The following is a 12,582-nucleotide window of genomic DNA, read 5'->3' on the forward strand; positions in this document are numbered from 1 at the left end:
TAAGCATGTTTTAAGCACCTACTGGATTCCAGACTCTGTGTTAAGCACTTGGGATACAAAAAAAAAAGCAAAGGACAACTGCCCTGGGTCTCAAGGAGTTCACAGTCTAGTAGGGGAGATAAAATGAAGCTATATACAAATAATATGCATACACACAGAGGAATCACACCATTCTTAAACTATAAATATTAACTGAACTGTTAGCCCTCTAAATGTAAGATTCATACCCAGTGACTATATGCTGAAGGGACTGAATTTTTTGCTTTAAACAAAACCAGAAGACATAAAGAAATAACAAATAAAGAGCAGGATGGTTCATAGATACTCATTGGATGAAGAAATGAAGGACTTGATGGAATGAGTTTTATTTATTTATTAATTATTATCAAGCATCAAAAGGGAACAATATTTCATAGGACATTTGGTCACTTCAAATTATAGTTCTCATCATAAGTATTTGTAAAAAGGTCACTATGAAAATAATTATAATTTGGGTACCAACATTGCTTGTATAGGATGAGGAGCTAGAGAAATCTTACCGAAACCTCAACTAGACCCTCCAAATTAAAATAACATTTAATATGACTTCAATGCAATGGAGAGGGGTCAGGTTTAAGAAATAAGAGAAAACAAAAACTTGTACATTGCTCAAAAGTCTTAGAACTATATAATAGGAATCAGAATTGCTAAACATGGTAAATGAAAAGTAACATATTACATTATAAAATTGCATTTTTATCAGAAATGACTCAATACTAATGTGTGAGTCATTTGGTAGTTAATTTTCTGACTACATTCAGACTGCTGAATTGTTAGAGAAAAATTTTAAATACAAAAAAACCTGGGAAAAGATGAAAGACAAGAAAAATATGTCAAGCAATTAAAACAACTTTAACATCTCCATGGAATAGGTCTGGAGATTGTGATCACAGAGCCCTGTCAGAAATTATACATATATGACATACTTTTGAGCCTCTCTACTCTTATTTTCTGCATGGGAAAAGAGAAGGCATATAGGGGAGAACATGTATCTGGAGTCAGGTGATCATTGTTGCTGTGTGAGGGTTCATGTCAGACATGGATGAGGACTGCACAGGATGAAAAGGTGTTATGGGTTTGGAATCTTCCATGGACTTCTTTAGTGGAGAAATATTAACGTTATTGAAAGCATGTATTTATACAAGTATCAAAATGTGAAGGGCCAACTAATGCTCAGACTATTTGGCTAGATATGTAATATCTAACACAAGACTGATGGATGATTACAATGAATATATGTTATCATAACAAGGAGCAACCTTGTGTATGAATGCCAAACCTTCAAAAGTACAACAGTAAAAACATGAAAAACTTATTTAGCCTCTCAAGTATTTACATACCCAGATATTTTTTCAGTTTTCATCCAAACATTTGCTATGTGGAAAACATACAACATGAATGGGATATTTTGACATAATTGTCCTTTAGTTAGGATAATAAATTTATGGTACAGATGACCTAACCACTGAAGCACCAAGCAGTAGTTTAAGAGAGAAATTACTGATGGAGAAAGAAAAATAGGGTATTGTGTGAAGCACTGAAACACTGAAAGTGATCTGTTAACATGGAATTTTAAATAGTACTGCTAATAAAAGTCTGTAAATATAAACATCTGGACGAAAAATCAAAGTGACTCAAATTTTATACTCATACTATAAATGTAGAGAGGACACTTATCATGACTTTAAATTTAGCCCTAGATTCATTAACAGTTTTTAACATTACATGGATTATGTTTCTATCAAACTTTAACTTTCTGTGAATTTCCTAATTAAATTCACCCTTGAAATATTATTACCCTATTGACATCTTGTTTCAGTAAGTGAAGATTCTAAAATATCAAAGTCTATGTGAAAGCATTAACTTTCCTTTTCTGTGATTTAAATTTTACTAATATACGAAGTAAAGTCAGGGCTGAAATGACTTAAGAAAAATCTATAATCTTAGCTAAATGGGAAAAGATGATAAGGAAAATCAAATAAAGAGATTAAAACCTTGTGTTGTCAAAATAATATTCTGGAGAAAAATAACCTGCTTGACTGTCAAACCTATTAAGTTTCCTTGTAAAAATTATGAAGATAGTGTGATGCAAACTGGTTTCAAATTAAATGTATCTATATACATATGTATGTGGTTAAAAATAAAAATACATTCATGTACCTAGTGATATCATAAGAACTTTAATCTATTATAGAAAACATCTCAATCACACAATATATTATTTTTTTCTTTTTTAGTAATTTATTTCTTTCTCTTTTTCAGACTGATGCTGGGTGCTTCAGTGGTTTCTCAGCCTCTGTCACAAATTTATTACCATAATTTATGGACAATTTTGCCAAAATTTCCCATTCACTCCTTATGCTATATACAACAACAAACATTTGGAGGAAAACTAAAAAAAATCTAGTTATGTCAAAAAAGATGTTGCATATAATGTCAAAAAGACATACAGATATTTGATATTTTTGTTCATTTTTCCTACAGATGTTGCTATCACAAAGAAAAAGCCTCAGTGCTAATAGATCATCTAGAGCCAGATCTTCAACTTTTCCAATTTTTCCAAAATATTATTCTCTGGAAAGAAACATTCCATTGTTTATTCTTTAAAAGGGAAAGTAGAATGTAGATTAGTGACCCAGTAGAAAGAAGACTAAAGAATGGAAGATCAATGAGGAAATTGCATTTCTGGCAACAGTTCTCCAGTTGCCTGTCTAACTTTGTAAGCCAGGACCACTGAGAAAAAGAAATGTAATTGCTTTGAGATGTCTAAATATCTCATAATAATATTTCCCATGTTAAAAGTCAGACTCAACAGAATACAAGGAGCAAAAACAAGAGGCACGCTGAAATTTTGCTCTCTACAAAAAAAAAAAAGATAACCTCCTCTAACCTATCAGAAGACCTTATAATTATAATAGATGGGAAAGGACGAATTCTTACAACAGCCATCCACATAGACCAATCAGCTGAGTGAATTTTACCTTGAACCAGAAAACTTTCCTTTTGAGTCACTAACATCAAAATGAAAGGGGTTGCCTAAGCAGACAATGGAAAGCTGGAATCATCAGATCCAAGTGTGGGAGGAAAGCCAGGGAACTAATTAGCAATGAGTAAGTGGAGTCTGAACAGTGTTCTTGCTGGTTCACCAAAATTTGTGTTCAGTAATGAGCTTTGACTGCCACTTTAACAAGATGACCAGTTTTAATGATTTTGGAATCCAATTTAATTGCATGTTATTATTTTGTTTTCTTTGCTTTTCAAATGCCAATTTTAAGGTAACTTGTTCCTATCAGGAATGTCTTGCTTATTTTACATCCAATCCTAAGTCTCTTCTCATAGTAATATTTTTGATTTCTTGAAAATATTCAAATTGCAGTTGGTAGATCTAATAGTATATGATTCTTCATATAAAGAGTTGACTATTAAGAGGGTTAACATCACTAGGCTTCCCCTAGGAGGCTTGGATCTTGCCAAATATACCATATATGAAATTGTGAGGGGGAGGGACAGGAGGGAAGGGAACGAAGGGATCTCCTCAAGGTTTTTCTTTTTTTTCTTTTCTTTTTTTTTTTTAAACTAAGCTTCAATATACACCAGCATAATGAGAAACACAAAATTGGAAAACATAGTCAATCACATAGAGGCTTTTTATAATGTCTGGTTGTAGTTGAAGTTGCATAGGAAAAAACCTTTTGGAGACCCCAGGAAGGGAGATTTAACTAACACATCAAAGCCATAAAGGGATTCTGCCTTTGGCTGATTCTTTGAAACAAAGTGTCACTCATCTCCCACCCAACCCCAACTAGATAGGATTGGGGCAGGCAGGCTCCCCATAGGGGAAGTATTAAGAAAAAAACAAACCTGTTACCTCTCCTGGACCTCTCAAATCCAGTTTGCTGTTTATAATCTGCTCTTGGATAGGAAAATAACCAGATCCATCAAAATTTAATGTAAAAGTGAGAGTAAATGGTCTCTGACTGAAGATCTAGGGACTTCTTCCATAGCATAAAGCATATTTTTAATTGAAAGTTACTTCACTGCATATTGACAATCCAATAATTATCTCCAAACCATGAATATGTCCCATAGACTTGTTCAGAGATATTATGGAGGAAGAAATGACTGGACTTGAAAAATGATTGGATATAGAGGTGAAGAAGTGAGGAGTTCAGAATTACACCTGGATTGTGAGCCCTGGGTGACTGGGAGAAGAGTTGTACTCTAGTCAGCAATATAGAAATTAGAAAGAGGAAAGGGTTTGCTCTCCTGTAGATGCTTTTGTCCCACTCCTTTTCTGTAACATGTAAGGTGGCAAAACCCCAATCTATTGGATTCTGAACTTGTGATTAAATAATAGTATGTTATCTGTAATATGCAGCTAAGAAAGATGTACTCAATACTGATGTTCACCTACCTTTCATGTACAAGAGACTTAAAATCATTACATGCCAAGGATTCTATTAGGAGATTATTTCTCTAAACATATTAAAGGCCACTGATGAAAATGTCACTCCAGACACCTGAGGCTTCTTTCTGATTGCATCGCTGTTAATTCCTAATCAATGGAAAGTATTTTCAAGAGGAATTATTAAGTGGCAATCAGCACAAAGTTCGAGCTATTGAAATTTGGTGAGCTTATCTAGTTCTGTACAGTAAGATAATTAACCCTATCATACCATCTTATAGAAAGTGAATATAAGCAAATTATTTAAGTAACATTATTAGTTCAAATCATATATCATGGCAGGTGGTCATTACTATCTAAAATGCATAAAAATCATTAACATGGTATACTGCCACCACTCTGATGTAGTTACCTTATCACTTGGACTATTGCAATAGCAATATATAGTTGAACTCCCCACTCCCATCCAACCTCTTCTCAGCTTTCAAAGTGATCTTCCTAAAGCACATATCTGACCATGTCACCCTCTATTCAATAAGTAACAAACTTCAATCACTTTATATTATTCCAGGATAAAATATAAAATCCTCTGTTTGGCTTTTAAAACCTTCATAACTTGTCTCCTTCCTACCTTTCCAGTCTTCTTATGCCTACTGTCCTTGACATATTCTACTATTTGGTGACACTCATCCCCTTGGTGTTCCTCAAACTAGATATTTCATTTCCTGAGTTCCCAGTATTCTCATTGGTATTCCCCTATGCCTGGAATTACTGCCCCTTCCCCCCTTATCTCTGCCTCCTTGTTTTGCTGGCTGCTTTCAAGTCTCAGCTGAGTCACATCCTATGCAAGAAGACTTTACCAATCTCCCTTAATCTTAGTGACTTCCCTCTGAGATAATCCCCAGTTTTCCTTGTACATATCTTGTTGCACAGTTATTTTCATATTATCTCCCCTATTGGACTGTGAGTTTCTTGAGTACAGAGATTTCTTTCACTTTCCTTCATGTCCCTAGCACTTAGCACACAACAGGTGTTTAATAAATGCTTGTTGATTGACTGACCGTTATCATCTTTTTCCTGAATTTTGTAGAATCTTCACTCCTGGTGAAACAGATTCCCAAATCCATAATTTGGGAAACACAAAAAAGACTAGCATTGAAGACTTTCTCCTGAGAGACAAATACAATATCTAAACTCCTATTTTTATTTGACCCATTACATATTTCTATAGAAGAAAATCAAGGAGTAAAAAACAGACTTTTTGGAAGAATATCAAAAGAGAAGATCATCAGACTGCCAGAAAGCCAGTGGCTTAAGTCTAACAAACCAAAATGTCCAGGGAATTTTTCTTTCCATAATCATGGATGCCTATTTTGAAGGAAAATATAAAACTGTTCTAAGCAAGATTCATTCCTTCAGTCTCTGACATGCATGCATAGATCTGTCAAGAATCATTCCTGGAGCACTTACATGCCAGAAAGGAAAATATTTTGCAATTACATACATTCAATTAAATTCAATAAAAATTCTAGTAGGGAACTATTGGGTTCCAACCACTGTACTAGGCATTGGGGGAGATGTAGTCCTTGACATCACAAAGCTCAGAGTAATATTAGGATCATGCAAATACACAGAAAGCTACTAAATAAATAATATATAAATGTATCACAGAGCCACAAAACCAATATAAGGTTGTTCCCACTTCACTCTTTCCATTTGCTCTGTTGGCAGCAGAAAAAAACGGAAGGATCAGGACTACATTGGCTAGTTAGATACCTTTGGTTTCTTATATTTATGACATGAGTTGTCATTGCTGGTGAGCCTGAGTAGTTAGAATAATAGAACACACTGTGCCTTCAAAGGAAGAATCACACTATTTAATCACACAAAGCATTTGGCAATGCAAAGTGCACAAGCATATACACACATTCACATTCATACTCAAACACATCATATTTTTTTGGTCCCCAAAATAAGAAAGAGCCAACCAAATGATGTTTTGTATCCTACAGAGCCCCCAAGGATATCTAAACTTTCAAAACTGGAGAATTGATTTATGAAGCCTTCAGTCTAAGATTAGCCCAATGACATTCCATTGTAGATTGAAAATATCATCTTTGTTGGGCCCTCAATACCAAATCTATGAACAATAGGCATAATTAAACATAAGAAACTGCTAAATTAAGGAAACTAAATGATAGAGCAAATTATTTTATTTTTGCACCTGTGGAGTACAGTATGCCATTGTTGTTTTCTTGTGAAAAATACAGCACAGACAATTTCATGCATAATGATTGAAAGTATTAGGTATAGTGGAAAGTATTGTGGACAATAGATTTCTTCTCCAAAGACCAAGAAGATGTCAATGAATGTATTTTTCAAGTCTTAATGAGAATACACAGCTGCCACATATTCCATTCAGTGCATTTCAATATAACTGATGAAAATAATGATTTAAGATCTGTGGTCTTAAAAATGGTGAAGGAGAAAAAAGAGACTGAAAAGAAACTTCAAGAACAAACCTGATGTGTCTATGTGCCTGCAGTTTTTGTTTCTGCTCCTTGAGATACACAGAATTATTGTTTTCCACAATTATAATCCACAGAATTTATTGAATAGCCATGCCAAATGATTACCGTGGGATCAACATATAGAGCAAAAATAGCATCTATAGAATTGGTATGTAATCAATCAAGTAAGTTACAAATATCTGTAATGCTTACTGTGTGAGTACTGAGATCAATAGGTTCATGGTTGTAATAATGGAGAGTGGCATCCCTAATTTGCTTCACTACAAGTAAAGAAAGCTACCTTGAAATAAGAAAAACAAAATGACAAGGTAATCTGAGGAGACATTGTTAAGTTATGCAAGGTTATTTTACATTTATTTCCAGCAGCGATTTACATATTGTTGCCCCTAGTCAAGATAGAAAGCAAAGGTGCCAAGGAAAGAATCTGCCAGTAAACTCACCATGAGCTAAGATAACATTGCCTGCAGAGAAAAAAAAAAAAAACAATCCAAGCATCTGTCTCTGTGAAATGCCAAACTCTCTCCTACCAGACATCAGTCTAGTTTAGCATACAACAGAGCAACATTGTAATAAATCTTTCCCTTATTTTATCATGGCCATAGGATGTAGTCCTGCTTCATTAATTATAGAAGCAGAGAATCTCAGAACGTGAAGAGAAATTAAAGTCACATAATTACATAGTTGAAGTAGTTTCTGAAGCCATCTAGTCAACCCACATCTGAATGAATTGATCAGTCAACAAGTATTTATGAACTACCTACTATGTGTTAGGCATGGTGTTAGACTCTGGAAATATAAATGCAATGTGAGAAAGTCCCTCTTCTTCAAAAAAAACTTACATTCTCCCAGGGTATGAAAATATTCACAGGTTAGTAAATGCAGGCTAGAGGCAGCTAGATGGTGTAGTGGATACAATACTGTACTTGAAATCAGGAAGTCCTGAATTCAAACTCTACCTCAAACACTTATTAGCTATGTGACCCCTATGCAAGTCCCTTAGAATAGTAGCTGACATTTCCTGTTGCGCTATTAGTCTTCCAAAAATTTTATTCATCCATTCATCCATCCACACAATATATTATACAAACACATGTAGACATATTTTACATATCTATATATCTCTATTTCTCACTACAATTCTGAAAGGGAGGTTCTCCTACATACATAAATGAGATAATATTTGTAAAGTGCGTAGCACAGTGCCTGGAACATATTGGGTGCTTAATAAATGCTTATTTCCTTCTTTCCCCATTTTACAAATGAGGAAATTGAGGCTCAGCAAAGTTAAATGATGCCTGTGGTCACAGAGGCAAGACTCAAACCCACATCTCTTCAGACTCTAAGATTTGGGCTCTTTCCATTATTCTCTACTTCTCTCTACTGTTGTCTGTTCTAGAAATATCAATGGAAGTACTAGAGGTCTGTGATCTGCCAGATAACAGAAAGCTTAAAATAGGGGAACTTGGGCTGATCAGATCAGTGAATTTAAAAGAAAAGAGTCAGATAATATTTGAAAATCTAATAATCAGGATAAGAATCAAGTCAAGTAGAAGAAAGAGTACATAAATAAAAAGATAAGTAATAGGTCTTGAAATTCTGAATGTCTCTTGATATATCTAGTCAATCATCAGAGGTGATTTTTAGCAACAGCTAAGGCAAAATAAATGTATAGTTGTTCTGAGTCAGATGTATTTATTACTCCTTTTCAGAAACCTCCTTCTGAGAGCAATGAAATATTTTATATTCTCACTGAAACAAGTCATGCTGTTTAGTCCAGACTATGCTGTCCACATGCTTATAATTTATCATGTATAGTTCTGAATCAAGCTTCCCTGTAGTTGAAGTGAGTAAGAACAATTCATGCCCTTGAGAGCTTGCAATCCCCAAATGACTGCTGAATGAATTCAGTCCACATAAATAAATAAGGTACAAAGATTCTACCAGATGCAGGTTTCAGGAGACAAATGAATCTGACTTTAGGATTATGGAGAAGGTGAGTGAGAAGGCATAGACTCTAGGCCCTAGAGAGATGAGAAAAACATCTGGGACCGAGCAAGTGATGACAGAGATTCAGGAGGATAAGAAGTGTGGCCTACTGAAAATGTATAGGGAAGCAAACAAAATTTAAAAAGTGATAGCATCTAGGATAAAAAATTCTTTGAGTATATTCATCAATTGGGATAATAGCCTTACTTAGAGGAAACTTTCAACAAATTATGTATGTTATCTAAAAGTAAGAAGAGAGACAATCTAGGAGAATCTTGAATAAGAAAGTTTAGGAGGAAAGAAAAGAGAACACAGGTCAAGAATTTGCTTTAAACATGAAATTCCCACCTGGAAAGACAGAGAATAATAGCTGACAACACATTCCCCATAGTAATCTTTCCTATTTTAGAACAGTGAAAAACAACTCTTTTCATTCTGAGACAGACTTGTAAATCTAAATTGACCAAAGCACATCTGGAGTCAAGGGTGTGTGTGTTCCATATTCACCAATGAACACTTGTAGTGATGAAAAGGCTAGAGGCACTGCTGGTAGGGAAAACAAAGAAGGCAGGTGGCCCTCTAAAAAAAAGAGTGTGTTTGATAAAGAGGAGAGAGAAGATAAAGGAAAGAACATGGAAAACATATCTACACATATCCCTGTGCCATGGCAGCACAGAAAAATTTCCTATTCCTAACGTAGACCCCAAACAGGATTTATAAGGTATCAGGAGAGTCTTGGGCCACATAATTTAATGAAGGGAAGAAGGAAACACCAGAAAATACATAGGCAAGAATGATCCTTGTGGTGGGGAGAGAAAAATCTTAGCTTGAGCCCTGGGGAAAGTCTAATTTGCTTGAACATATCAGCTTACAACAGACACTTTCTAAGTCATTTCTCATCTCTCTCTATCCATGTTCAGAGCTAAAAATCCCAATTCCATTAACTTTTATTCACATGATCTATTTTCCCATCATTTAATCATTTTTTATTGCTTTTCTTTGGATCATTTCAAATTTCTTCATCTCATTTCAAAAATATTTTGGAAAAAAACTGGATGAAATGAATTACCAAGGACTTTACACTCTAAAGTACAACATTAGAACTATTACAGCATTCTCCTGTTAATAGTGAATCATAGGATAATACTTGATGGTACCTCAAACATCACCTAATTTAACCTTACCATAGCCCATTCATTTTAAGCAATCATTGCATTGACCTTTTGATGTATATTCAGGTTGTAGACTACCATAATTTCACATCTATTTCTGCTTTACTTGGTTTAGCCTGTCGATTTTAGTCAATCAGGCAATAAACATTTATTAAATGTTCATTGTGTGCCAGGTACTGTGTTAAGCCCTATGGATACAAGAAAGACAAAAGACAGTCCTGGATGCCAATAAGTTCCCCATTTAATGGAGGAGACATGTAAATAGTTATATACATATATGTAGATTTGTTCATTCCTGAATACTAGCCTCAGATTAGTCCTTTTTGAATTTCACCCCAAATTTGACAATATGTTTTTGCAATTTGCTGAGATTATAGGAAGTTATGCTATATGAGGACTGGTTGAAAGAAACGGAAATGTTTGGTGCAGAAAAAAGATGTGGCTAATGGTGGTTTATTTGTTTTTGTGGGGTGTGCAGAGATATATTTTACTTGTCTTCAAATATGTTCTCCCTCAACTCCCCTATGACAATTTTGAGTTCCAACAAGTCTGGGCGTGCCATTCCTCTAATACTCCCATTTTAAAGCCAATATGCCTTTGTTCACACCATTCCATTTGCCAAGAATCCCAATACTTCCTTTACCTTTTTACACTCCACCAGTTCTATTTATAAAACCATATCCATCCAACCTTTTAGCTTAAATGCTATCTGGTTGTTACTATATACATGTTGCTACATATATCCATGTAGCCATGGAGTTGCTACAATCTTCCCTGATCATCTCAGCCAGGAGTGCACTCCTCTCTGCTCACTTAACTACCTCCAACTCTGTGTTGTAATCATTAGAATTTATGCCTGATATTCCCTGTTATTTCAGAGAAGGGACCATGTCAGGCATATCTTTATATCTTTTACATAGCCTGATATAGTTAATTGCTCTTAATAGGCATACAATAAGTTGAATGAATGAGTAAATAAAGCAATAGATTACATGACCTTCACATCTCCTGGTTTAATTAGACTATGTCCTTTATTTTCTTCACTGGAAATAGAGATCATTTTAAAGGCCCTACTCTGTTTTAAAACTAAAAACTTTATTTAAAAAAAAATAAAAATTATGCTAACCTTCCTGTAAAGTCTTCTTTTCCAAGAAGTGGAATCAGTAGTGAAAGGTAAATGTTACAATCTTGAGGTAATCAGTTGAAATCATGGGAGGGGAAGAGTGTTAATCACTAAGATCAAGTGAAAGCCAAGATCAATCAAATGTGACTAGGCTCTGTGAAGTCTGAAAGTAGGACAAAGATGAGGTAGAATGCTTAGTCCTTTAAGGTTGACACAGTAGTCAAAAAGTCTACTGCTTCAAGAATTATGATCAAATGGTTAGCACAGCTCTTTGTAGCTTTTAGGAGAGGTCTGTGGCTATGGCTGACAGTGGGTTTTTTCTGCTTTTTAAGCTAGGCTTACCGACATGGCTCATCCCAAAAGAGTTTGGCACAACTGAAAATGCTATTCAAATTTCACCTTTGATTATATTTATAATTTGATGGGCTTTGTTGGTTTCTGACCAGGATCCCATAAGCACCTCATCTGTTAGAGGGATAATTTCCAGGCATATGGCAAACAAAGCCTGGAAGGAATTTTCAAGTGCGCTGGAGGCCCAAATGTCCAGCCTCTTTGCTGGTACAAGCAACTGTCTAGGACTGGATAGGGACACTGGTCATGAGATAGCTATCAAAGGTCACCTTTAACAGGTCACTGGGGGTCCAGAGGAAGCATGGCCTAGACTTGGTGTCAGCAAGATCTGGGTTCAAATTCTTGTTTAGTTACTTAGTTGTAATACCTTAGAAACTTAGATAGATCTCAGTTCTTTATCTGAAAAAAGACAAGCCTTGGAATATATGGATAGTAAGGTCCCTTCCAGCTCTGAATCTGTGATCCTATGATGCCTTTATGAAGGGTAAACTTCAGCTTGGCTGATTGATCAGACATCCCAATAAATAAAAGCATTCATGTTATTATTACCTCTGCTTCTGGGAACCAAATCAGGAGCCAGTAACAATAGTTATTCGGTTATCACTATGCCTTTTGTGACAGTAGAGCAATTTTAAAAGTATGGTGAGTTGTTGTTTTGTTGTTGCTGTTGTTGTTTTTAAACTATCTGTGGTTCATGAGTTACAGGATAATGTGATTTCTCTCTATTCAGTGATACCATAGTAACTTTTAAGTGTCCAATAGTTCTTTAAGAAATTCAAAGAAATTCCACCACCTGGTGCTGACAGTCACAGGAACAATGTTGCTGTTCAGTCACTCAGTCATGTTCAACTCTTTGTGACCTGATGGAGGATAGCATGCCAATACTATCATGGGGTTTTCTTGGCAAAGATACTGGAGTGGTTTGCCATTTCCATCTCTAGTGGATTAAGACAAACGGGGTTAAATGATTTGTCC

The 12,582-nt window shown here is 35.2% G+C and overlaps 1 protein-coding gene across 3 annotated transcripts in view; it reads right to left on the reverse strand.

The window, feature by feature from the left end:
* The window catches only part of GRIK2 (glutamate ionotropic receptor kainate type subunit 2), an 833,871-nt gene that overhangs the window by 626,730 nt on the left and 194,559 nt on the right, over positions 1 to 12,582 (reverse strand). The window lies entirely within an intron of this gene.

Source organism: Petaurus breviceps, unplaced genomic scaffold (genome assembly GCF_028583685.1).
Source record: "Petaurus breviceps papuanus isolate PSGF00001 unplaced genomic scaffold, PetGlider_PUasm1.0 90977, whole genome shotgun sequence".
NCBI lineage: Eukaryota > Metazoa > Chordata > Mammalia > Diprotodontia > Petauridae > Petaurus > Petaurus breviceps.